The sequence below is a fragment of the Pinus tabuliformis genome, chromosome 1_2, assembly GCF_031772625.1.
Source record: "Pinus tabuliformis cultivar Carrire ecotype Pingquan chromosome 1_2, CPIR1, whole genome shotgun sequence".
NCBI classification, from domain to species: Eukaryota; Viridiplantae; Streptophyta; class Pinopsida; order Pinales; family Pinaceae; genus Pinus; species Pinus tabuliformis.
In genome coordinates, this window is record NC_142298.1 from 863,755,191 (window position 1) to 863,782,694 (window position 27,504).

A 27,504-nucleotide genomic window follows, 5' to 3' on the forward strand; every position below is an offset into this window, starting at 1 on the left:
TTGGTTTTTCTCACAAGTTTATCAGAATTTTTCCTTTTTCCTCTATGATTTTAGTGCTTCCCCATATTTAGCGCTTCACTAATGAAATCAAAGTTTAGCTAATTAAAGTTCTAGGGGTCGAAACACATTCGACTTAAATTATTTATTTATTTATTTAAGGATGAAAATAAAGTTATGTGATTAGTTGAATTTGCCATCGTAATTAATTGATGAGTTTATAATATATTTAATTATAACCTGATGACATAAGTTATGCCAGCAGTCAAAATTCCAAGTTAAAAGGAAGAACCAAAGTAATTATCTGTAAGCCAGATTTAGACAGGCTCGATAATTTTACCCAAGTTAGACCTACCTCAATTAAAACTATGATCGAAGAGTTAATACTTTTCCTTAATGCTGGTTAAATTCCCAAATTACCATCAAATCATGTTTGAAAGAAAAGATTTGTGTCAATAAGAATTTGATTACCGGTGTGTCAATAAGAGTGGGGAGAAGGAAGGATCCAAAAGACAAATTACCACAATGTTACATGTGTCATAACGTCGTGCATCCCAGAATAAAGCGGCACATTCCACGCCAGTGGATTCGATGTTCAATTTTCCATTTTACAATTCTGAGCCATTCAAAGTTCAAACTACTGTAACCTGTTTCCATGTAATTTATCTTATACAAAGCCAGAATTTGAAGATGGCCTGCTTCAACACACGCCACGCCGGGCACATGGGTTACCTTCTTCAATATCGAATTGAATGAATTTCCACTAATATAGTCCATATCTATAACGCAATTATTCTAGTCCAAATCTCTGAAACTACACGAAAGTAAATTAAAAACTAATGCAGATGCATACTTGAACATTGAACAGAGAGTCTTCCAACAAACGTTTTTTTCAACTACTTCCGGCGGATTTTTCACCGGGTAGGAATGAACGTGGAAGCTACAAAACACGCAGAAACTCCAACAAAAATGGAGACAGCGGTAACGGAAGTAGGTATTCGCCCTTTGTCCTTCCTCATAAACATCGCCTCGAATATAGGATAACTAATTATCACTATGAAGCTGCACAAAACTAACTGCAAAATCATACAATCAAAAGCCTGATATCCTTCTCGCATGATTCTTGCTAGTCCACGGACCAACGATATCAAGTTTATTATTGCGAATGTTGCTGGTGGGACAAACATAGCAGATGCCACACCAAACTCCAACATTTCCTCCTCATATCTTTTCGTTGCTTCGTTATCCACTACTTTGCTTGTCACCTCAAAGCTTACCTCCGATAAATCGAGCATCTTGCAAACAACTTGGATTAAAGCAAACAAATAGGATGACATGTCTTTAATCATCCACATCCTCTGTTCGTTCCACCAACTCTTAAACGAACCCCCAATGAACAAAAACTCTATCAGACTGTACCCATATCCAGATCCTGCAAATGAGACAAAGAGGATGAACCATGGATTTGAAGCCTATTCATTGCCACAAACTTAAAATCATCAATAATGAAAATGAGGACTTCGTCTTGGTCTGTCATGTAGAAATATGGAAGAATTTGATAAGGAAAAAATTACCTTGGGAAATAATGATACTCCATTAAACATGGCGAGGGCAGGAAGTAAACCGTAGCAAAGTATATATAAAGAAGAGGGAGGCCATAGACAGAGAAGACTATAACACATACAATGGGTTATACTTGTCCGTTGAAAGTCATAAACATATGCGCAAAACCTACTGAAGAAAAACTCCAAGGATCCGGCACTCCATCTTTGGATTTGAATGAGTGTGTCATTCATGTTCACTGGCGCGCCACCTAAAAATGCTTTTCGGCTTGGATTGCAGTAAATAGATTTCCACCCTCTGCACTGTATAACGAAACCTGTAATACATCTTCCACAGCACAGCCATAAATCATGCCAACCTGCAATTTATGAAGTTCAATTTCAGGGATATATATAGAGGGTACGAAACTTAAAAGTGAATTACAAATAAAACTACAGGTTGGAATTTTGCCTCTTTGCCCCACAGGGTGTTCTCCTCCCAGGCGCAATTGGCAAGATCCCTTGCATCTTTCAGCATCTTGGTTGGACTCGTTTGAGCTCTACAAGTGGAATAGCCTTTAAGCGATTTGGAGGACGCATGCCTTACTTCCTTCCCACATAAAGCATCCCGGCGGTGAATGCATCCAGTGCCCGCGTATAGTGGACCTTCGAGACCATCCATTCCTTTAAATTGACACTGCAAGTGACGATTTCCCCGTTAGGTTCAATGCATGGTTGGGCAACTTAAGATCCTACTGGTAAAAGGTGAGGATTATACTCACATAGCAAAACCTCAAGTGATGGTTTGCGTACAGATCGTTCCTTGTGATTGTTGAAATGCTAATTTCAACCGCTCAGCAGTTTTGGAAAACCGCCCAGATTTTTCCCGCATCTCCAAATTTGAAACCAGCAGTCGTGGCAGCGTCAGGCGTCGAGTCAGGAGCGCGGTGTATTGGCCATTTTCCGGCGCCGGGAAAATCTCGGGACCATTTGCCGGCGAAGGGATATTTCGGTGAGCGACTCCGATATAATATGGAGTAGACACGTGGATGACCACTGACGTAACGCAACGTAAGGTTCTCGGGAGGTAAAGCTCAGCAGTTGTGTGCCTTCCGATATCAACCTCCGCCGTCCGATCTGGTTGCGTGTTCTCCACCGTCGATCTCCGAAGTTGCAGCCCGTCCACGTCAAGTCAGAATTTTTGCGTGGAGTGAGGACAAAGCTTGGTTGACTGCCGTCCTGTCTGCGATGGAAGAATTAATGGTATTTAATGGTTTTCGTATTGTTTGGTGGAGTCCCATTAACATGGGTATGGGCGCATATGCGTTGACCATTATGTATTTCAATAAAAAAAAGAAGGTATATATTATTGTGTTAAAAAAAAGAGAATGAGCATGAAGACAAAAAAAACGATGGAGGCAGCGCAGAAGTGTGTATTGCATTCTTTATGAGTGTTCTGCCTGCAAGCAAGAGCATTTTTTTTAATGGGCATGGAGGCTGTGCACAATGTGAGTGCGTTTCTTATATATATGTAATGCCCATTAAAACCAGAAAAAAGCGAAAAAGAATAGTGTGCACAGCAGTGCATGAATGTAGAGCTCGGTGGGTTGTAAATTTTTAAGTGTTGGCCATTGTAAAAACCAGTGGAGCGAAAAGAATGGTGATGCATAGCAGTGCTATCCATAAATGAAAAACGAAGTGGAGCACATGTGTTGTAAGTAAATTTCTTTTGTATTGAGTATGCATGGAAATGCAAGAAAAAAGAGCGCTCAAGCTTTTTTTGAAATTGTGAATGTAATTTACTGCATATGTGTAAAATATTTTTACAGCAGTATGTGTAAAAATAGTTTTACAGCAGTAATGTAAAAATGGGTTTTACAGCAGTAAACCCAGCACAGTGAACTCTCAGGTGGAGAGAAAAGACAGAGTTTTTGTTTTTGCTGAATGCAAGTTTTTGGTAGATCCCTCTGAGTGAAAGAGGATGAATGTGTATCAGTGTTTTTGTTTTAATGAATAGAAAAGTTTTTATGGCTGTGTAATACTCTGTTCTGAGTTTTTTTTTAAAGAGGTTCTTTGCATAAGATCCTGGAACAGCAGAAACAGAGCATTGCCTCTGTGGTATTTGCTTGAATGGTTTTTGGTATTTTCCCACCAAAAAAAAAAAAATACCCATCAGTGGTATCAGAGCTAGTCCAGGCTCCTTGATGGTGACAGAGCTGGTTCAGGCTCTTTAAAAGTGTCAAGGAAGCTGAAGGAAAGACTTTTGTTGCAGCAGCAGTAAAGCTTCTCCAGCAGTGTGAAGTTTCAGTCAAAGGGATTCAGGTATTTCTCATGTTTTTGTGTTACTGTTAAAGGAACAGTCAGTGATTAAAAAACACAGTCAAGAATTTAAAGCCTAGATAAGAATGGCAAGGTCAAAGAAGAAAGCCTCCAGGGCTGTTAAAAATGTGTCTCCCTCCTCTACTAAACTAGAAGGGAATCTATTTGAATACATTGTATTTGAGGTTCCAAAGTTTGATGGAAACTTTGATGTATGGGAAATAATGATGAGGACTTTCCTAATGTCTGAGGGGATTGAAGTCTGGGAGTCAGTGATTGATGACAGCAAGATGGATAAAGAATCCATGGAGTATGATGCACAAGCAGCAAAACTAATCTTGGATGGACTCCCTGATTCTGTGAAGAGGAATCTAGGAAAATATACATCAGCAAAGGATATATGGGATAGACTGCATGACCTTCATGCAAAGGGAGCACTGACCATGACAATGAGTCAAGAAGAACCCATCATAGAAGCTGAGAATGAAAAGCTTGACCTCATCAAGCTTCAAGTAAGAGAAAAGGATGAAGAGCTTGCCAAGCTTAAGAAGGAGCTTGATCAATGCAAGAGGAAACACCATGAAGAAGTCATATCCATGACAAATCAGCTGAATGAAGCAAAGAAGCAGGCAGATGCCTTGACAAGTCAACTTGAACAAAGACACAAGAAAGTGAATAAGCTTGTAGAAGAGATTGGACAGTACAAGGTAGAGGTCTCCTCCTTTAAGTCCGAACTACAAGAAGCCAAGAAGCAGGCACAAGGAGCTGAGAAGAAAATGAAGAGCAGTCAAGCAAAAGATGAAGAAATCTCCAAAATGAAGACAGATATTATCTCCTTCAAAATAGTAGCAGCTGAAGCTACTCGTAGCAAGGAAGAAATTGAGGGACAACTAGCAAAGAGAAATGATGTATGTGAAAAGCTAGAAGAAGAGATTGTCCTCCTCAGGAAGAACGTTGAAGGGATGAACAAAATAATGAAGAGCTCTCAAGCTCTGGATGACATGCTCAGCTATCACAGATCTCCATTTGATAAATCAGGACTTGGGTATGTAGGCGAACCCTCAAACAAGGATGAGGATGCTTTAAGCAAAGGAGATGTGAAGAAGCCAGAAAGAGATGGTGATGCTCCTAGTTCCAGCAAAGGCAAGGAGAAAAATGAAGGCTGCAATAGAAGAAATCCTGCTCCAAGAAGAGAACCAGCTTCAAGAAGAAATGTAGCTGATGGCAAAAAGGCAAGAGGCAATGGTGATCATCAAAGGATCTCAAGGCAGCAAGGCTTCAGAAGTACATCAAGGAAACCTCCATCTCCCAGGTACCAAAGTTCATTTTATGGTTATTGTTATGCTTGCTCAAACTTTGGTCATATGGCAAAAGATTGTAGAACATTTCATGGAGATAGATGTTGTGGTCCCCGACAATCTCCAAGAAATAATTTCACAAGAAGAAATCATGAATTCTCATTCATGAACAATGTTGAATGTTTCAAGTGTCATAACATCGGGCATATGGCACGTGACTGTAACTTGACATGGGCTCTTACACAAGCTAGACCCATGCAAAAGAAGAAAGTTACACAAGTATGGAGAAGGAAGGTAATACAATCTGAAAACCCCTTGAACTCCCCAGTGGATCTAAATTTATTTTGAGAAGAGTCTGCCAAAAGAAGACAAGCATACATTAAAGGGGAGCTTGTAATTTTTTTTTGTTTGCTGAACTATATTAACAGTCATTTGTTGATGGAGGATGTATTGCAGCGCAGCAGTTGCAAATGAAATCTTTGTTAATCCCTCTAAAAGGTAATATGCAGCAGTGATGAAATCAGCAATGTTTTTGCTTTGTGTTTATGCAATATGCACAGAAATGCATAAAGAAGAAAAGATGGCAGCGCTGAAATGTAAAGAGCAGCAGCAAGATAAGAGAAAAATGCAAAGCATGGAGACCCTCACAGCAGCGGGAAGATAGAGCATAAAACAGCAGTTTGGAAATTTTTTTTGGAGCGCATGGATTAGAATGAACAGCAGTTTAAATTTTTTTTGTGGTGCACATGCATTGAAATGCATAGCTATGGAAGGTAGTTTCCTTCTATGTAAAGTGAGAAAATATACTCACAGCAGAGTGAGTATAATACACAGCAGATTGAAATGTTTTCTATTGGGAATGAAAATGCAACGCAGTGAGAAGAAAATGAGAAGAAGGGAAAACGCAACAGAACGTAAATGTCCAGTGGCTGAGAATGCAATGAAATTTTTCACACAGCAGTGAAAAATGTAATATTTTTTTTGTATGCAATGCAGCATGCAAAGAAATGCATAAAGAAAAACAGGGACAGCTGATTTTTAATGCACATGGGTGGATGAGAATGTGTGTGGCAGCAGAAAATCGAAAGGAATTGCATAGCAGTGCATTGTGAGAATAAAATGAATGAAGCTGAAGATTGTGTGAAGCAAGGGTGTAAAAAGAAAAGGTAGCAGCCCGTGTTAATTTTTTTTTGTTGTGTGGAGAATGCAGCGCAAAACAGCGTGAGGATGATCTCTCTCTATGTGCAAGTAATGGAGAGTAAAGAGTTAGTGTGTGGGCACACAGCAGTATGATGAAACAAAAAGGCAGCCATAGTGCAAATTGCAGAGGCAACGCAGCAGCAAATAAAAACCCAGTGATGACAGTCTATGGTTATGGGTATGGACAGCAGTGAATGTGAAAAATGCAGCAGCAAGAAGTTTTGAACAGCAGCACATGCAAAAGAAATTTTCCTTACAGCAGTAAAGGTAAATGTAATGAATTTGTTGTTCATTGAGTTGAAATGCAATATATGCAACAGCAGTGAGTGTAAGAAATGTTTACACACAACAGTGTAAATTTGTAAATTGGGACAGTGTAATTGTTCCAGAAAAGACAGAGTATTTTGTCTTTGAAAAGTGCACAAGCAGTGCAAGTGTAGACACAACAGTGTGGGATAGACACAGAAAGAAGATGGCACAACAGTGCAGCAGAGAATATGCATCAGCATAAGAGAACAATGTAATGAGTTTGCACACACAGCAGTGCAATGATTGTTTGTTTTGGAACTGCACTTGAAGCAGTCATTTGGTGAAACCCTCTGTTAAAGAGGAAGGTGCTTTTCAGCACATTGTCATTAGTGAATCCCTCTGTTAAGAGGAAGATGCTTTTTAGCATACACATGGTGAATCCCTCTATCAAGAGGATGATGCTTTTCAGCATAGTCACAGGTGAATCCCTCTGTCAAGAGGAAGGTGCTCTTCAGCACATTGTTATGGTGAATCCCTCTGTCATGAGGAAGGTGCTCTTAAGCACAGTTTCAGGTTAATCCCTCTATTAAGAGGAAGACAACTTTGTTGTTTGTGGAACTGCATCAGAAGCAGTTGGTGAATCCCTCTATGTGAGGAAGTGTTTGGGTAAGATTGAATGCCCAGCAGTTGAAATTAAAGGGGAGTGTTGAAATGCTAATTTCAACCGCTCAGCAGTTTTGGAAAACCGCCCAGATTTTTCCCGCATCTCCAAATTTGAAACCAGCAGTCGTGGCAGCGTCAGGCGTCGAGTCAGGAGCGCGGTGTATTGGCCATTTTCCGGCGCCGGGAAAATCTCGGGACCATTTGCCGGCGAAGGGATATTCCGGTGAGCGACTCCGATATAATATGGAGCAGCCACGTGGATGACCACTGACGTAACACAACGTAAGGTTCTCGGGAGGTAAAGCTCAGCAGTTGTGTGCCTTCCGATGTCAACCTCCGCCGTCCGATCTGGTTGCATGTTCTCCACCATCGATCTCCGAAGTTGCAGCCCGTCCACGTCAAGTCAGAATTTTTCCGTGGAGTGAGGACAAAGCTTGGTTGACTGCCGTCCTGTCTGCGATGGAAGAATTAATGGTATTTAATGGTTTTCGTATTGTTTGGTGGAGTCCCATTAACATGGGTATGGGCGCATATGCGTTGACCATTATGTATTTCAATAAAAAAAAGAAGGTATATATTATTGTGTTAAAAAAAAGAGAATGAGCATGAAGACAAAAAAAACGATGGAGGCAGCGCAGAAGTGTGTATTGCATTCTTTATGAGTGTTCTGCCTGCAAGCAAGAGCATTTTTTTTAATGGGCATGGAGGCTGTGCACAATGTGAGTGCGTTTCTTATATATATGTAATGCCCATTAAAACCAGAAAAAAGCGAAAAAGAATAGTGTGCACAGCAGTGCATGAATGTAGAGCTCGGTGGGTTGTAAATTTTTAAGTGTTGGCCATTGTAAAAACCAGTGGAGCGAAAAGAATGGTGATGCATAGCAGTGCTATCCATAAATGAAAAACGAAGTGGAGCACATGTGTTGTAAGTAAATTTCTTTTGTATTGAGTATGCATGGAAATGCAAGAAAAAAGAGCGCTCAAGCTTTTTTTGAAATTGTGAATGTAATTTACTGCATATGTGTAAAATATTTTTACAGCAGTATGTGTAAAAATAGTTTTACAGCAGTAATGTAAAAATGGGTTTTACAGCAGTAAACCCAGCACAGTGAACTCTCAGGTGGAGAGAAAAGACAGAGTTTTTGTTTTTGCTGAATGCAAGTTTTTGGTAGATCCCTCTGAGTGAAAGAGGATGAATGTGTATCAGTGTTTTTGTTTTAATGAATAGAAAAGTTTTTATGGCTGTGTAATACTCTGTTCTGAGTTTTTTTTTAAAGAGGTTCTTTGCATAAGATCCTGGAACAGCAGAAACAGAGCATTGCCTCTGTGGTATTTGCTTGAATGGTTTTTGGTATTTTCCCACCAAAAAAAAAAAATACCCATCAGTGGTATCAGAGCTAGTCCAGGCTCCTTGATGGTGACAGAGCTGGTTCAGGCTCTTTAAAAGTGTCAAGGAAGCTGAAGGAAAGACTTTTGTTGCAGCAGCAGTAAAGCTTCTCCAGCAGTGTGAAGTTTCAGTCAAAGGGATTCAGGTATTTCTCAAGTTTTTGTGTTACTGTTAAAGGAACAGTCAGTGATTAAAAAACACAGTCAAGAATTTAAAGCCTAGATAAGAATGGCAAGGTCAAAGAAGAAAGCCTCCAGGGCTGTTAAAAATGTGTCTCCCTCCTCTACTAAACTAGAAGGGAATCTATTTGAATACATTGTATTTGAGGTTCCAAAGTTTGATGGAAACTTTGATGTATGGGAAATAATGATGAGGACTTTCCTAATGTCTGAGGGGATTGAAGTCTGGGAGTCAGTGATTGATGACAGCAAGATGGATAAAGAATCCATGGAGTATGATGCACAAGCAGCAAAACTAATCTTGGATGGACTCCCTGATTCTGTGAAGAGGAATCTAGGAAAATATACATCAGCAAAGGATATATGGGATAGACTGCATGACCTTCATGCAAAGGGAGCACTGACCATGACAATGAGTCAAGAAGAACCCATCATAGAAGCTGAGAATGAAAAGCTTGACCTCATCAAGCTTCAAGTAAGAGAAAAGGATGAAGAGCTTGCCAAGCTTAAGAAGGAGCTTGATCAATGCAAGAGGAAACACCATGAAGAAGTCATATCCATGACAAATCAGCTGAATGAAGCAAAGAAGCAGGCAGATGCCTTGACAAGTCAACTTGAACAAAGACACAAGAAAGTGAATAAGCTTGTAGAAGAGATTGGACAGTACAAGGTAGAGGTCTCCTCCCTTAAGTCCGAACTACAAGAAGCCAAGAAGCAGGCACAAGGAGCTGAGAAGAAAATGAAGAGCAGTCAAGCAAAAGATGAAGAAATCTCCAAAATGAAGACAGATATTATCTCCTTCAAAATAGTAGCAGCTGAAGCTACTCGTAGCAAGGAAGAAATTGAGGGACAACTAGCAAAGAGAAATGATGTATGTGAAAAGCTAGAAGAAGAGATTGTCCTCCTCAGGAAGAACGTTGAAGGGATGAACAAAATAATGAAGAGCTCTCAAGCTCTGGATGACATGCTCAGCTATCACAGATCTCCATTTGATAAATCAGGACTTGGGTATGTAGGCGAACCCTCAAACAAGGATGAGGATGCTTTAAGCAAAGGAGATGTGAAGAAGCCAGAAAGAGATGGTGATGCTCCTAGTTCCAGCAAAGGCAAGGAGAAAAATGAAGGCTGCAATAGAAGAAATCCTGCTCCAAGAAGAGAACCAGCTTCAAGAAGAAATGTAGCTGATGGCAAAAAGGCAAGAGGCAATGGTGATCATCAAAGGATCTCAAGGCAGCAAGGCTTCAGAAGTACATCAAGGAAACCTCCATCTCCCAGGTACCAAAGTTCATTTTATGGTTATTGTTATGCTTGCTCAAACTTTGGTCATATGGCAAAAGATTGTAGAACATTTCATGGAGATAGATGTTGTGGTCCCCGACAATCTCCAAGAAATAATTTCACAAGAAGAAATCATGAATTCTCATTCATGAACAATGTTGAATGTTTCAAGTGTCATAACATCGGGCATATGGCACGTGACTGTAACTTGACATGGGCTCTTGCACAAGCTAGACCCATGCAAAAGAAGAAAGTTACACAAGTATGGAGAAGGAAGGTAATACAATCTGAAAACCCCTTGAACTCCCCAGTGGATCTAAATTTATTTTGAGAAGAGTCTGCCAAAAGAAGACAAGCATACATTAAAGAGGAGCTTGTAATTTTTTTTTGTTTGCTGAACTATATTAACAGTCATTTGTTGATGGAGGATGTATTGCAGCGCAGCAGTTGCAAATGAAATCTTTGTTAATCCCTCTAAAAGGTAATATGCAGCAGTGATGAAATCAGCAATGTTTTTGCTTTGTGTTTATGCAATATGCACAGAAATGCATAAAGAAGAAAAGATGGCAGCGCTGAAATGTAAAGAGCAGCAGCAAGATAAGAGAAAAATGCAAAGCATGGAGACCCTCATAGCAGCGGGAAGATAGAGCATAAAACAGCAGTTTGGAAATTTTTTTTGGAGCGCATGGATTAGAATGAACAGCAGTTTAAATTTTTTTTGTGGTGCACATGCATTGAAATGCATAGCTATGGAAGGTAGTTTCCTTCTATGTAAAGTGAGAAAATATACTCACAGCAGAGTGAGTATAATACACAGCAGATTGAAATGTTTTCTATTGGGAATGAAAATGCAACGCAGTGAGAAGAAAATGAGAAGAAGGGAAAACGCAACAGAACGTAAATGTCCAGTGGCTGAGAATGCAATGAAATTTTTCACACAGCAGTGAAAAATGTAATATTTTTTTTGTATGCAATGCAGCATGCAAAGAAATGCATAAAGAAAAACAGGGACAGCTGATTTTTAATGCACATGGGTGGATGAGAATGTGTGTGGCAGCAGAAAATCGAAAGGAATTGCATAGCAGTGCATTGTGAGAATAAAATGAATGAAGCTGAAGATTGTGTGAAGCAAGGGTGTAAAAAGAAAAGGTAGCAGCCCGTGTTAATTTTTTTTTGTTGTGTGGAGAATGCAGCGCAAAACAGCGTGAGGATGATCTCTCTCTATGTGCAAGTAATGGAGAGTAAAGAGTTAGTGTGTGGGCACACAGCAGTATGATGAAACAAAAAGGCAGCCATAGTGCAAATTGCAGAGGCAACGCAGCAGCAAATAAAAACCCAGTGATGACAGTCTATGGTTATGGGTATGGACAGCAGTGAATGTGAAAAATGCAGCAGCAAGAAGTTTTGAACAGCAGCACATGCAAAAGAAATTTTCCTTACAGCAGTAAAGGTAAATGTAATGAATTTGTTGTTCATTGAGTTGAAATGCAATATATGCAACAGCAGTGAGTGTAAGAAATGTTTACACACAACAGTGTAAATTTGTAAATTGGGACAGTGTAATTGTTCCAGAAAAGACAGAGTATTTTGTCTTTGAAAAGTGCACAAGCAGTGCAAGTGTAGACACAACAGTGTGGGATAGACACAGAAAGAAGATGGCACAACAGTGCAGCAGAGAATATGCATCAGCATAAGAGAACAATGTAATGAGTTTGCACACACAGCAGTGCAATGATTGTTTGTTTTGGAACTGCACTTGAAGCAGTCATTTGGTGAAACCCTCTGTTAAAGAGGAAGGTGCTTTTCAGCACATTGTCATTAGTGAATCCCTCTGTTAAGAGGAAGATGCTTTTTAGCATACACATGGTGAATCCCTCTATCAAGAGGATGATGCTTTTCAGCATAGTCACAGGTGAATCCCTCTGTCAAGAGGAAGGTGCTCTTCAGCACATTGTTATGGTGAATCCCTCTGTCATGAGGAAGGTGCTCTTAAGCACAGTTTCAGGTTAATCCCTCTATTAAGAGGAAGACAACTTTGTTGTTTGTGGAACTGCATCAGAAGCAGTTGGTGAATCCCTCTATGTGAGGAAGTGTTTGGGTAAGATTGAATGCCCAGCAGTTGAAATTAAAGGGGAGTGTTGAAATGCTAATTTCAACCGCTCAGCAGTTTTGGAAAACCGCCCAGATTTTTCCCGCATCTCCAAATTTGAAACCAGCAGTCGTGGCAGCGTCAGGCGTCGAGTCAGGAGCGCGGTGTATTGGCCATTTTCCGGCGCCGGGAAAATCTCGGGACCATTTGCCGGCGAAGGGATATTCCGGTGAGCGACTCCGATATAATATGGAGCAGCCACGTGGATGACCACTGACGTAACACAACGTAAGGTTCTCGGGAGGTAAAGCTCAGCAGTTGTGTGCCTTCCGATGTCAACCTCCGCCGTCCGATCTGGTTGCATGTTCTCCACCATCGATCTCCGAAGTTGCAGCCCGTCCACGTCAAGTCAGAATTTTTCCGTGGAGTGAGGACAAAGCTTGGTTGACTGCCGTCCTGTCTGCGATGGAAGAATTAATGGTATTTAATGGTTTTCGTATTGTTTGGTGGAGTCCCATTAACATGGGTATGGGCGCATATGCGTTGACCATTATGTATTTCAATAAAAAAAAGAAGGTATATATTATTGTGTTAAAAAAAAGAGAATGAGCATGAAGACAAAAAAAACGATGGAGGCAGCGCAGAAGTGTGTATTGCATTCTTTATGAGTGTTCTGCCTGCAAGCAAGAGCATTTTTTTTAATGGGCATGGAGGCTGTGCACAATGTGAGTGCGTTTCTTATATATATGTAATGCCCATTAAAACCAGAAAAAAGCGAAAAAGAATAGTGTGCACAGCAGTGCATGAATGTAGAGCTCGGTGGGTTGTAAATTTTTAAGTGTTGGCCATTGTAAAAACCAGTGGAGCGAAAAGAATGGTGATGCATAGCAGTGCTATCCATAAATGAAAAACGAAGTGGAGCACATGTGTTGTAAGTAAATTTCTTTTGTATTGAGTATGCATGGAAATGCAAGAAAAAAGAGCGCTCAAGCTTTTTTGAAATTGTGAATGTAATTTACTGCATATGTGTAAAATATTTTTACAGCAGTATGTGTAAAAATAGTTTTACAGCAGTAATGTAAAAATGGGTTTTACAGCAGTAAACCCAGCACAGTGAACTCTCAGGTGGAGAGAAAAGACAGAGTTTTTGTTTTTGCTGAATGCAAGTTTTTGGTAGATCCCTCTGAGTGAAAGAGGATGAATGTGTATCAGTGTTTTTGTTTTAATGAATAGAAAAGTTTTTATGGCTGTGTAATACTCTGTTCTGAGTTTTTTTTTAAAGAGGTTCTTTGCAAAGATCCTGGAACAGCAGAAACAGAGCATTGCCTCTGTGGTATTTGCTTGAATGGTTTTTGGTATTTTCCCACAAAAAAAATACCCAACAGTGGTATCAGAGCTAGTCCAGGCTCCTTGATGGTGACAGAGCTGGTTCAGGCTCTTTAAAAGTGTCAAGGAAGCTGAAGGAAAGACTTTTGTTGCAGCAGCAGTAAAGCTTCTCCAGCAGTGTGAAGTTTCAGCCAAAGGGATTCAGGTATTTCTCAAGTTTTTGTGTTACTGTTAAAGGAACAGTCAGTGATTAAAAAACACAGTCAAGTATTTAAAGCCTAGATAAGAATGGCAAGGTCAAAGAAGAAAGCCTCCAGGGCTGTTAAAAATGTGTCTCCCTCCTCTACTAAACTAGAAGGGAATCTATTTGAAAGCATTGTATTTGAGGTTCCAAAGTTTGATGGAAACTTTGATGTATGGGAAATAATGATGAGGGCTTTCCTAATGTCTGAGGGGATTGAAGTCTGGGAGTCAGTGATTGATGACAGCAAGATGGATAAAGAATCCATGGAGTATGATGCACAAGCAGCAAAACTAATCTTGGATGGACTCCCTGATTCTGTGAAGAGGAATCTAGGAAAATATACATCAGCAAAGGATATATGGGATAGACTGCATGACCTTCATGCAAAGGGAGCACTGACCATGACAATGAGTCAAGAAGAACCCATCATAGAAGCTGAGAATGAAAAGCTTGACCTCATCAAGCTTCAAGTAAGAGAAAAGGATGAAGAGCTTGCCAAGCTTAAGAAGGAGCTTGATCAATGCAAGAGGAAACACCATGAAGAAGTCATATCCATGACAAATCAGCTGAATGAAGCAAAGAAGCAGGCAGATGCCTTGACAAGTCAACTTGAACAAAGACACAAGAAAGTGAATAAGCTTGTAGAAGAGATTGGACAGTACAAGGTAGAGGTCTCCTCCCTTAAGTCCGAACTACAAGAAGCCAAGAAGCAGGCACAAGGAGCTGAGAAGAAAATGAAGAGCAGTCAAGCAAAAGATGAAGAAATCTCCAAAATGAAGACAGATATTATCTCCTTCAAAATAGTAGCAGCTGAAGCTACTCGTAGCAAGGAAGAAATTGAGGGACAACTAGCAAAGAGAAATGATGTATGTGAAAAGCTAGAAGAAGAGATTGTCCTCCTCAGGAAGAACGTTGAAGGGATGAACAAAATAATGAAGAGCTCTCAAGCTCTGGATGACATGCTCAGCTATCACAGATCTCCATTTGATAAATCAGGACTTGGGTATGTAGGCGAACCCTCAAACAAGGATGAGGATGCTTTAAGCAAAGGAGATGTGAAGAAGCCAGAAAGAGATGGTGATGCTCCTAGTTCCAGCAAAGGCAAGGAGAAAAATGAAGGCTGCAATAGAAGAAATCCTGCTCCAAGAAGAGAACCAGCTTCAAGAAGAAATGTAGCTGATGGCAAAAAGGCAAGAGGCAATGGTGATCATCAAAGGATCTCAAGGCAGCAAGGCTTCAGAAGTACATCAAGGAAACCTCCATCTCCCAGGTACCAAAGTTCATTTTATGGTTATTGTTATGCTTGCTCAAACTTTGGTCATATGGCAAAAGATTGTAGAACATTTCATGGAGATAGATGTTGTGGTCCCCGACAATCTCCAAGAAATAATTTCACAAGAAGAAATCATGAATTCTCATTCATGAACAATGTTGAATGTTTCAAGTGTCATAACATCGGGCATATGGCACGTGACTGTAACTTGACATGGGCTCTTACACAAGCTAGACCCATGCAAAAGAAGAAAGTTACACAAGTATGGAGAAGGAAGGTAATACAATCTGAAAACCCCTTGAACTCCCCAGTGGATCTAAATTTATTTTGAGAAGAGTCTGCCAAAAGAAGACAAGCATACATTAAAGGGGAGCTTGTAATTTTTTTTTGTTTGCTGAACTATATTAACAGTCATTTGTTGATGGAGGATGTATTGCAGCGCAGCAGTTGCAAATGAAATCTTTGTTAATCCCTCTAAAAGGTAATATGCAGCAGTGATGAAATCAGCAATGTTTTTGCTTTGTGTTTATGCAATATGCACAGAAATGCATAAAGAAGAAAAGATGGCAGCGCTGAAATGTAAAGAGCAGCAGCAAGATAAGAGAAAAATGCAAAGCATGGAGACCCTCACAGCAGCGGGAAGATAGAGCATAAAACAGCAGTTTGGAAATTTTTTTTGGAGCGCATGGATTAGAATGAACAGCAGTTTAAATTTTTTTTGTGGTGCACATGCATTGAAATGCATAGCTATGGAAGGTAGTTTCCTTCTATGTAAAGTGAGAAAATATACTCACAGCAGAGTGAGTATAATACACAGCAGATTGAAATGTTTTCTATTGGGAATGAAAATGCAACGCAGTGAGAAGAAAATGAGAAGAAGGGAAAACGCAACAGAACGTAAATGTCCAGTGGCTGAGAATGCAATGAAATTTTTCACACAGCAGTGAAAAATGTAATATTTTTTTTGTATGCAATGCAGCATGCAAAGAAATGCATAAAGAAAAACAGGGACAGCTGATTTTTAATGCACATGGGTGGATGAGAATGTGTGTGGCAGCAGAAAATCGAAAGGAATTGCATAGCAGTGCATTGTGAGAATAAAATGAATGAAGCTGAAGATTGTGTGAAGCAAGGGTGTAAAAAGAAAAGGTAGCAGCCCGTGTTAATTTTTTTTTGTTGTGTGGAGAATGCAGCGCAAAACAGCGTGAGGATGATCTCTCTCTATGTGCAAGTAATGGAGAGTAAAGAGTTAGTGTGTGGGCACACAGCAGTATGATGAAACAAAAAGGCAGCCATAGTGCAAATTGCAGAGGCAACGCAACAGCAAATAAAAACCCAGTGATGACAGTCTATGGTTATGGGTATGGACAGCAGTGAATGTGAAAAATGCAGCAGCAAGAAGTTTTGAACAGCAGCACATGCAAAAGAAATTTTCCTTACAGCAGTAAAGGTAAATGTAATGAATTTGTTGTTCATTGAGTTGAAATGCAATATATGCAACAGCAGTGAGTGTAAGAAATGTTTACACACAACAGTGTAAATTTGTAAATTGGGACAGTGTAATTGTTCCAGAAAAGACAGAGTATTTTGTCTTTGAAAAGTGCACAAGCAGTGCAAGTGTAGACACAACAGTGTGGGATAGACACAGAAAGAAGATGGCACAACAGTGCAGCAGAGAATATGCATCAGCATAAGAGAACAATGTAATGAGTTTGCACACACAGCAGTGCAATGATTGTTTGTTTTGGAACTGCACTTGAAGCAGTCATTTGGTGAAACCCTCTGTTAAAGAGGAAGGTGCTTTTCAGCACATTGTCATTAGTGAATCCCTCTGTTAAGAGGAAGATGCTTTTTAGCATACACATGGTGAATCCCTCTATCAAGAGGATGATGCTTTTCAGCATAGTCACAGGTGAATCCCTCTGTCAAGAGGAAGGTGCTCTTCAGCACATTGTTATGGTGAATCCCTCTGTCATGAGGAAGGTGCTCTTAAGCACAGTTTCAGGTTAATCCCTCTATTAAGAGGAAGACAACTTTGTTGTTTGTGGAACTGCATCAGAAGCAGTTGGTGAATCCCTCTATGTGAGGAAGTGTTTGGGTAAGATTGAATGCCCAGCAGTTGAAATTAAAGGGGAGTGTTGAAATGCTAATTTCAACCGCTCAGCAGTTTTGGAAAACCGCCCAGATTTTTCCCGCATCTCCAAATTTGAAACCAGCAGTCGTGGCAGCGTCAGGCGTCGAGTCAGGAGCGCGGTGTATTGGCCATTTTCCGGCGCCGGGAAAATCTCGGGACCATTTGCCGGCGAAGGGATATTCCGGTGAGCGACTCCGATATAATATGGAGCAGCCACGTGGATGACCACTGACGTAACACAACGTAAGGTTCTCGGGAGGTAAAGCTCAGCAGTTGTGTGCCTTCCGATATCAACCTCCGCCGTCCGATCTGGTTGCATGTTCTCCACCATCGATCTCCGAAGTTGCAGCCCGTCCACGTCAAGTCAGAATTTTTCCGTGGAGTGAGGACAAAGCTTGGTTGACTGCCGTCCTGTCTGCGATGGAAGAATTAATGGTATTTAATGGTTTTCGTATTGTTTGGTGGAGTCCCATTAACATGGGTATGGGCGCATATGCGTTGACCATTATGTATTTCAATAAAAAAAAGAAGGTATATATTATTGTGTTAAAAAAAAGAGAATGAGCATGAAGACAAAAAAAACGATGGAGGCAGCGCAGAAGTGTGTATTGCATTCTTTATGAGTGTTCTGCCTGCAAGCAAGAGCATTTTTTTTAATGGGCATGGAGGCTGTGCACAATGTGAGTGCGTTTCTTATATATATGTAATGCCCATTAAAACCAGAAAAAAGCGAAAAAGAATAGTGTGCACAGCAGTGCATGAATGTAGAGCTCGGTGGGTTGTAAATTTTTAAGTGTTGGCCATTGTAAAAACCAGTGGAGCGAAAAGAATGGTGATGCATAGCAGTGCTATCCATAAATGAAAAACGAAGTGGAGCACATGTGTTGTAAGTAAATTTCTTTTGTATTGAGTATGCATGGAAATGCAAGAAAAAAGAGCGCTCAAGCTTTTTTTGAAATTGTGAATGTAATTTACTGCATATGTGTAAAATATTTTTACAGCAGTATGTGTAAAAATAGTTTTACAGCAGTAATGTAAAAATGGGTTTTACAGCAGTAAACCCAGCACAGTGAACTCTCAGGTGGAGAGAAAAGACAGAGTTTTTGTTTTTGCTGAATGCAAGTTTTTGGTAGATCCCTCTGAGTGAAAGAGGATGAATGTGTATCAGTGTTTTTGTTTTAATGAATAGAAAAGTTTTTATGGCTGTGTAATACTCTGTTCTGAGTTTTTTTTTAAAGAGGTTCTTTGCATAAGATCCTGGAACAGCAGAAACAGAGCATTGCCTCTGTGGTATTTGCTTGAATGGTTTTTGGTATTTTCCCACCAAAAAAAAAAAATTACCCATCAGTGATGCCATGAAAGCCTTGAGGGAATTGGACGTACGCAAACTGGTGACCTGTTTGTGGGTCCAAGAAAAAGCACATGGCTTGCCGAAGTGCTTCACAATTGTTGGTGAACATGTCGCAATCAAGAGTGAGAATAAACGGCGCATTGCTCATTAAGCCGGAGATTCTAATCTGTCGACATCACAAACCAACCGTAATATGAGGTGACCACATTTCTAAATCAAGACAAATATTACCAGAAGATTGCAAATATTACCAGAACATTAAGAGCGCCAGCCTTGTAATGGTGAGGAATTCCTGGTCGCTTTTCACGGGAGACATAAGTAAGAGTGGGCAGATCATTGCCTTGAATGTCCTTGTCATCTCCGTTTTCCAGTAGAATCTACATATACATTCGAAAGATTCGTAGAGAAGAAGACACAATCGACAAATGTATAAGTAGAAATTCTGGTGATTTCAACTAATGTTAGCACGGCACCTGTACATATCAAGCAAGGTTCATAGGAATACCTGAACAATACTCGAATGATCTCGCCTAGTGCTTCCCAAAATCCAGTCTTTGAAGCCCGTGTGTTCTTTCTGTTTGTCATCTGGAACACTTCCCATCTCCACGGCATTATTGATATGATCCTTCATTTCCAAATACGCTTTCTGATAGAAATAATAAAACGAAAGAAGAACTGCATGTATAAGGATGTGGAAGAAAATAAATAAATAAGAGAGAGCTCGGTCGCAACTCAATTGGCGTTCACCATGTTATTTGTTCAGAAGTGTGAAGTATTATTTGAAGTATATGATATCTGTTTTAAATCGCTACGATATATTCAATAAACGATGTATTAGAATTGGTCATGTGGTTTCACCTCAAAATATAATGTTACCTAATAATCTAGCCCAACCTGGTTATCAATTCCTTTGATTAAAAGGACCAAAAATATTTTTTTTACCTTTACACTCTTCCATTCTTTAGTAAAGGACATATTCTCGTTTTCCTGAGCAGAGCTTGCCGAGAAATATGCCTCTGGTGATCTGTCTTGAATGGTATAGTTATAACAAAATGGAAGCCAAATCTTTGCAAAACGTGAAGCTTCGAAGAGAGCATAAAATGTAAGCGAGGATCCTCCATCATCAGAAACATAACATGACAGTTTTCCTACAGGATAGTCTACAGCCAAAGCCGACAGTACTGTGTTTATAACCGTCAGTGGGGGTTCTTTGATGGGATCAGCGGTGGGTATAAATATATCAACAGGCGGTAGATCGTTCTCAAACCTGCCCATTTTCGTGAAGTAAATTATATTCATTTAACATACCCATGAAAATGTTTAAAAAAGCATAGATGAACAAATTGTTACCCCTCATAAGCATATAGATGAGCAAACTATTAACCCTCGTAACGTTTAAAAGCATATTTAATTGTGGTCGTGCTGGAAGATAGATGAGCAGATTATTACCTCTTAGAAAGTCTATCTGGGAAGACTTTTCGCTCAATAGGCTGCCACCTGATGGCTGCTCCAAAATCCAACCGTAGGTGAAGCCTAGTGTTGAAAATATAATTTCAACTGTTGAACCGTGCGAGTTAATTCACCAAAACCACCACAGCGAAACCATAAACCACCTGACGCATTTCGGACTGCCTTTTGGTGTGACGTGGTTTCTGTATAATCGACTCCGATGCAATGAAATCTTGACGCGCGTCCTCAGCGTTTTTCCTTCCGTACAGTCGAAGGCTAAAGTTCAGCATAAAAGAGCCTCCGTCTGATTCGCTTGAATGTTCTCCGCCGTCGATTGTTTCAAAGTTGCATTCGAGCTAGCCTTAATGACTTTGCGTGGAGTGAATTGAAGTTTGGTTGACCGTGGATTGTAATTAATTGTGCCCGTAGAAAGTAGATAAGAGTTTTTAGTTTTAATGTTTTTTTTATGCACGAAGGTATGGTGAATATTAATGACAGGTATGGTCATTATGTCATATTTTTATACGCAATGTAATATCCATATAGATGTAGAGCTCGTGCGTTATTTTTTTTGCATGCAGTTGACTATTGTAAAATGTGAGCTCGCGGCAGCGAAAGAAAACAGGGGAAGCACAACAGTGTATATGATATCCATTTTGTGTATGCAATGTAAAAAGATGAACGCACAACAGTGCGAAATATAAAAACCAGAGTTTTGTTGGTTGCTCAAACAAAGGGAAGAGCGAATGAAGAATTGTATGGTGTGAGTAAAGAAATTTTTTTTCTCACTAGTGAATGTAATGTAAAAATTTTACAGCATATGTAAAATTATTTTTACAGCAGTATAAGTAAAATCTTTTCATAGCAGTAAATGTAAAAGGGATTCTTACACACCAGTAGTGTAAAATCTAAGGAGGAGACAGAGTTTTGTTTTTGTTGGCTGAATGTATTTTTGGTGAATCCCTCTCAGTAAAAGAGGATGAATATGTATCATGCATTATATTTTAATGAATGCAAATCTCTTTGTGTGGGTGTGTAATACTCTGTTCTCAAGAATTTTTTTTTAAGCTTCCCTGTGTCAAAGATCCTGTGGCAGAAAAACAGAGCATTGCCTCTGTGTTTAGTTTGATTTGTTTGTTTTTGGGATTTTATGAGAAAAATCCCCAACAGTGGTATCAGAGCAGGCTTAGGCTCTTTGAAGGTGTTCAAGAAGCTGAAGGGAGGAGTCTTTTGTTGCAGCAGTAAATCTTCTCCAGCAAAGTGAAGTCTCAGGCAAAAGATTCAGGTATTCCTCAAATTTATCTTTTCGTTACTGCTGAAACAGTCAGTGTTTTAAACACACAGTCAATAATTTAAACCATAGTTTAGAATGCAAGGAATGGCCAGCACAAGAAATAGTATGAGTATGTTTAACACCCAGCTCCCACAGTTTAATGGGAAAAACTATGACTATTGGGCCATAACCATGAAAGCCATGTTTATCTCTCAAGATTTATGGGAATTAGTTGAATATGGGTTTGAAGAACCAGCAAATGAAAATGGTTTTAATAGGGTAACTCAGGCAGAGAAGAATCTATTGAAGAGTAATAGGAAGAAGGATGCAAAAGCCATTGTATTTTTGTATCAAGCAGTGGACCAGAGTGTTTTTCCAAGGATAGCAGCAGCTAAGACATCCAATGAAGCATGGAAAACCCTCAAAACAGCCTATCAAGGCATGGAGAAAGTGAAGACAGCAAAACTACAATTGCTGAGGGGAGATTTTGAGAACCTGTGCATGAAGGAGTTAGACAATATTGACTCATTCTTCACACATGTGATTGGTCTGGTCACACAGATGAGGACTCATGGAGAAACCCTTGAAGAAAGGAGGATTGTGGAGAAATTATTGAGGGTCTTACCCTCAAAGTTTGATGTGATTGTCACCACCATAGAAGAGACAAAGGATCTCTCAAACTTTTCAGTTGATGAGCTTCATGCATGACTGATAACACATGAGCAGAGGTTGAGTAGAAATGAAAACTCATCTCTAGAGCAAGTCTTTAAGACCCAGATGTCTTTTGGAAGAGGAAGAGGTCAAGGCAGAGGAAACAAGAGAGGGAGAGGCAGAAGCCAGAACAGAGGTGGAAGGAACAGCCCAGCAAATGCTCAAGGAAGAGGTAGCAATCCAAATCAGAACCAAGGCCGAGGCAGCAGCCAACAAAGAGGACAACATCATGCTCAAGGACAAAGGTATGAAAAATCCAATGTCCAATGTTATTACTGTAAAAAATATGGGCATTATGCCAGTGAATGTAAAAAGAAGCAACATGAAATGACTAATAGATCTAGTGCAAACATTACCAGAGAAAACATCAGCCAAAATAATGTGTTGTTAGCTTGTAACATGGCTGAAACAAATAGTGAAGACATTTGGTTTTTAGACTCAGGTTGCAGCAACCATATGACAGGAAACATAGCCCTCTTTTCTGCTTTAGATCAGAATATAAAATCAGAAGTCACATTAGGAACTGACAGCAAAATTTCTGTTATGGGAAAAGGAGAGGTAAAAATATTTACAAAGAAAGGTGAAAAGAAAACCATAGCAGATGTCTACTATGTTCCTGGAATGAGATGTAACCTTTTGATTATTGGACAACTTGTTCAAAAAGGTTACAATGTTTTCTTTGAGAATGATGTATGCACCATCATGGATATAGCACCCAGCAAAAGATGCATTGCTGAAGTGAAGATGACAAGGAACAGGATGTTCCCTCTTAGAATAAGGGCAGATTTGAAAAACAAAGGAGAAATTGCAGCAGTTACCCAAGAGGATTTCCATAGTGTGCCAAAGGATGAAAATTGGTTGTGGCACTTGAGATTTGGACATCTCAACTTTGGAGGTCTTAACTTGTTGAGTAGAAAAGGAATGGTAAGAGGATTACCACTGATAGAGAAACCGGACAGCCTTTGTGAGGGCTGCATATTGGGAAAACAACACATAGAAAGTTTTCCATCAGGGAAAAGCATAAGGGCAAAGGCACCCTTAGAGATTGTCCACTCAAACTTATGTGGACCAATGCAAAATCCATCATTAGCAGGCAGCCAATGTTTCCTAACATTCATTGATGATTTTACAAGAAAAACTTGGGTATATTTCCTTAAGAACAAAAGTGAAGTGTTTGAAAAATTCCAAAATTTCAAAGCACTTGTGGAAAACCAAAGCGGGCTGCATATCAAAGTTTTAAGAACTGACAGAGGAGGTGAGTATATCTCCAAGGAATTCCTACGATTTTGTAGAGAAAATGGAATTCACAAGCAATTCACAGCTAGGTACACCCCACAGCGAAATGGAGTTGCTGAAATGAAGAACAGGAACATCATGGATATGGCGAGGAGCATGTTGAAGGCAAAGCATTTGCCAAATGATTATTGGGATGAAGCTGTAAATTGTGCAGTTTACATTTTGAACAGGCATCCTACAAAAGCAATCATAAACAAAGTGCCCGAAGAAGCATGGAGTGGGAGAAAGCAAGGTGTCACCCACTTGAAAGTTTTTGGATGTGTGGCCTATGCACACATACCAGATCAGCTAAGGAGGAAGTTGGACAGCAAAGGGGAGAAATGTATTTTCATTGGATACAGTGAGGAATCCAAGGCTTACAGGTTGTATATCCCATCCAGCAAGAAGTTTTTTGTCAGCAGAGATGTTCAGTTCATTGAGGAGGAAGCTTGGGATGGAAGCATAGAGAAAACAGTGAATGTTAAACATTGTTTTTCTCATGATGAAGATGATGAGGAGATGGCTGAAATACATCCCCAAACAGCAGCGCCAACACAAGGACAGCAAGGGACACCATTGAGGATAAATGAAAGTGCTTCTCTAAGCACATCACAAGGAGGAAATTCAAGTGCATCTTCAAGCATTTGCACACCAACTGAACGAGGTAAGAAGTTTAGAAATCTAAGTGACATTTATGATGAAGGAATGAATTCCTTGTTTGCTTTATATTGTCACGTTGATGATCCTATTCATTTTGAAGATGCAATTAAAGATAGGAAATGGATAGAAGCTATGGATGAGGAAATCAATGCCATAGAGAGAAACAAGACATGGGATTTAGTTGAGCTACCAAAAGGTAAAGAAGTCATTGGAGTTAAATGGGTCTACAAGACCAAGAGCAATGCTAAAGGTAAAATAGAAAGACACAAGGCAAGGCTGGTTGTCAAAGGGTACAAGCAGCAGTATGGGAGAGATTATGAGGAAACTTTCGCACCGGTTGCAAGAATGGAAACGGTGAGAGCAGTGCTGTCCATAGCAGCACAAAACAAATGGAAAGTTTACCAAATGGACGTGAAGTCAGCATTCCTAAATGGAGTGTTAATGGAAGAGGTTTATGTTGAACAACCTCTAGGCTATGAGAAGAAAGGTGAAGAGCACAAAGTGTGCAGATTGAAGAAGGCTCTTTATGGGCTGAAGCAAGCGCCAAGAGCATGGTACAGTAGGATAGATTCATATCTACTGGAAAAAGAATTTGAGAAGTGTGAGGGAGAACCCACTCTCTACATCAAAGAAAAGGATGGTAAAATTTTGATTGTTGTCTTATATGTTGATGATGTTATTTTCATAGGTAATGATGATCATCTCATTGAGAATTTCAAATCAGTCATGAAGGAGGAATTTGAAATGACTGACATGGGTTTGTTGAGATACTTCTTAGGCATAGAAGTAGATCAAAATGAAAATGGAATTTTTATCTCACAGGCAAAATATGTAAATGAATTGTTGGGCAGATTTAACATGCAAGAGTGCAAGGCAGCAATCACTCCCACAGTAATGGGATTAAAACTCAGTAGAAAGGACAGCAGCAAGGATTTTGATCCTAGTTTGTACAAGAGCATTGTTGGCAGCCTTATGTATTTAACAGCAACTAGGCCTGATATAATGTTTGCTGTTAGTTTAATTTCCAGATTCATGGAGAGGCCAAAGGAAGCACATTGGCAGGCAGCAAAAAGAATTTTGAGGTATGTCAAAGGTACCAAAATGCTTGGAATTTTATATACTGTCTCAGAACATTTAGATTTAATTGGATACACTGACAGTGATTGGGCTGGAAGTTTAGATGATCGGAAAAGCACTTCCGGTTATGTCTTTCATATGGGTTCAGGAGCCATTTCATGTGCCTCTAAGAAGCAGTCCATTGTAGCATTGTCTACAGCAGAGGCTGAATATGTGGCAGCTACAACAGCAGCATGTCAAGCAGTTTGGATGAGAAGAATGTTGAGGAGCTTAGGCCAAGAGCAGGCAAAAGCGACAGTGATTTTTTGTGACAATAGCTCAGCTATTGCATTGTCAAAGAATTCAATGTTTCATAAGAGAACGAAACACATTGATACAAGGTTTCACTACATCAGAGAATTGGTGAACAATGGAGAAATTGTCTTAGAACATTGCAGGACTCAAGAACAGGTAGCAGACATTTTGACAAAGCCATTGGATCAGAAAAGCTTTGAATTTTTGAGAAAGTGTCTGGGTATGACCGAATGCCCAGCAGTTGAAATTAAAGGGGAGTGTTGAAAATATAATTTCAACTGTTGAACTATGCGAGTTAATTCACCAAAACCGCTACAACGAAACCATAAAACACCTGACGCATTTCGGACCGCCTTTTGGTGTGAAGTAGTTTCTGTATAATCAACTCCGATGCAATGAAATCTTGACGCGCGTCCTCAGCATTTTTCCTTTCGTACAGGTTTATCGGAGGCTAAAGTTTAGCATAAAGGAGCCTACCGAAATCTCCGTCTACCATCCGATTCGCTTGAATGTTCTCCGTCGTCGATTGTTTCAAAGTTGCATTCGAGCCAGCCTTAATGACTTTGCATGGAGTGAATTGAAGTTTGGTTGACCGCCAATTGTATTTGATTGTGCCCGTAGAAAGTAGATAAGAGTTTTTAGTTTTAATGTTTTTTTTATGCACGAAGGTATGGTGAATATTAATGACAGGTATGGTCATCATGTCATATTTGTATACGCAATGTAATATCCATATAGATGTAGAGCTCGTGCGTTATTTTTTTTGCATGCAGTTGACTATTGTAAAATGTGAGCTCGCGGCAGCGAAAGAAAATAGGGGAAGCACAATAGTGTATATGATATCCATTTTGTGTATGCATTGTAAAAAGATGAACGCAAAACAGTGTGAAATATAAAAATGAGTGTTTTGTTGGTTGCTCAAACAAAGGGAAGAGCGAATGAAGAATTGTATAGTGTGAGTAAAGAAATTTTTTTTCTCACTAGTGAATGTAATGTAAAAATTTTACAGCATATGTAAAATTATTTTTATAGCAGTATAAGTAAAATCTTTTCACAGCAGTAAATGTAAAAGGGATTTTTACACACCATCAGTGTAAAATCTCAGGAGCAGACAGAGTTTTGTTTTTGTTGGATGAATGTATTTTTGGTGAATCCCTCTCAGTAAAAGAGGATGAATATGTATCAGGCATTATATTTTAATGAATACAAATCTCTTTGTGTGGGTGTGTAATACTCTGTTCTCAAGAAAAAAAATTTAAGCTTCCCTGTGTCAAAGATCCTGTGGCAGAAAAACAGAGCATTGGCTCTGTGTTTAGTTTGATTTGTTTGTTTTTGGGATTTTACCAGAAAAATCCCCAACACCTAGTTCTACCACAAATATCACAATCCATGGCCAATAATCCTCACTCGGGATATGCATCAGCCGATAATAGATGAGACCAATTATTGCAAAAAAGTGGGCGCAACCATAAACTCTATATATGAAGGATTTCTTTTCCAGTGTTGTATACAGAGGAAAGCCCTTAGGCTCCATCGCCAGCTTGTTACAGTTAGTAATTATCAAAGACAGAGTAAGACCAGGCCACGTATGCTTTTGGCTTCTTTACTTTCACAGGCACAATATTGAACATTTTGATTTATTCAACCTTCTGGCCATTCTTATGGAAACGAAATATTGATCGTGTCAAGCCATTGTCTAGTGGGTACCATTATAAATGTGTGGCTAACCGTCCTGTCCAGTTCCCGTTGATGCTAGAGTATCTAGAGTGAGTCCATGGAGAGTATACATTTTACCATTTTTATTTTTATTTTAAATCAGGGTGATTTAAAAACCCTGATTTAAAAGTTTGTAAGTCAATATATTAAAAAATTATGACTCACAAGAACTCAAGTCAACTGCCCATACATTAGATATGCTAAAAATTTTATAACTTAAAAAGCGAAACCAATGGAAACCAGCCAGGGGAAGCCAACGATAACTATTTTGAAATAGATTGTGGATTTCTAGGATACTCTGGCATCCGTCATGGGTGAGGTCACATATTTAACCTCACCCATTTCAGTGTAATACCGAAAAATATCAGCAATCCACTTAAGCTTAGGGGCTGTTGTGGGCCAACAATGTTCCAACTATTAAATCTTCCCAATTATTACCATAAGTGCTGATTAGTTTTGTGGTTTAATACTAATGTTGTGTCTGAAATGAATATAGAATATATTTAAGAGCTTCAGTGGGT

The 27,504-nt window shown here is 39.5% G+C and overlaps 1 pseudogene; it reads right to left on the reverse strand.

The window, feature by feature from the left end:
• Window positions 1-911: 911 nt before the first annotated feature.
• On the reverse strand, window positions 912-26,801 carry LOC149208655 (cellulose synthase-like protein E6; annotated as a pseudogene).
• Window positions 26,802-27,504: the final 703 nt, after the last annotated feature.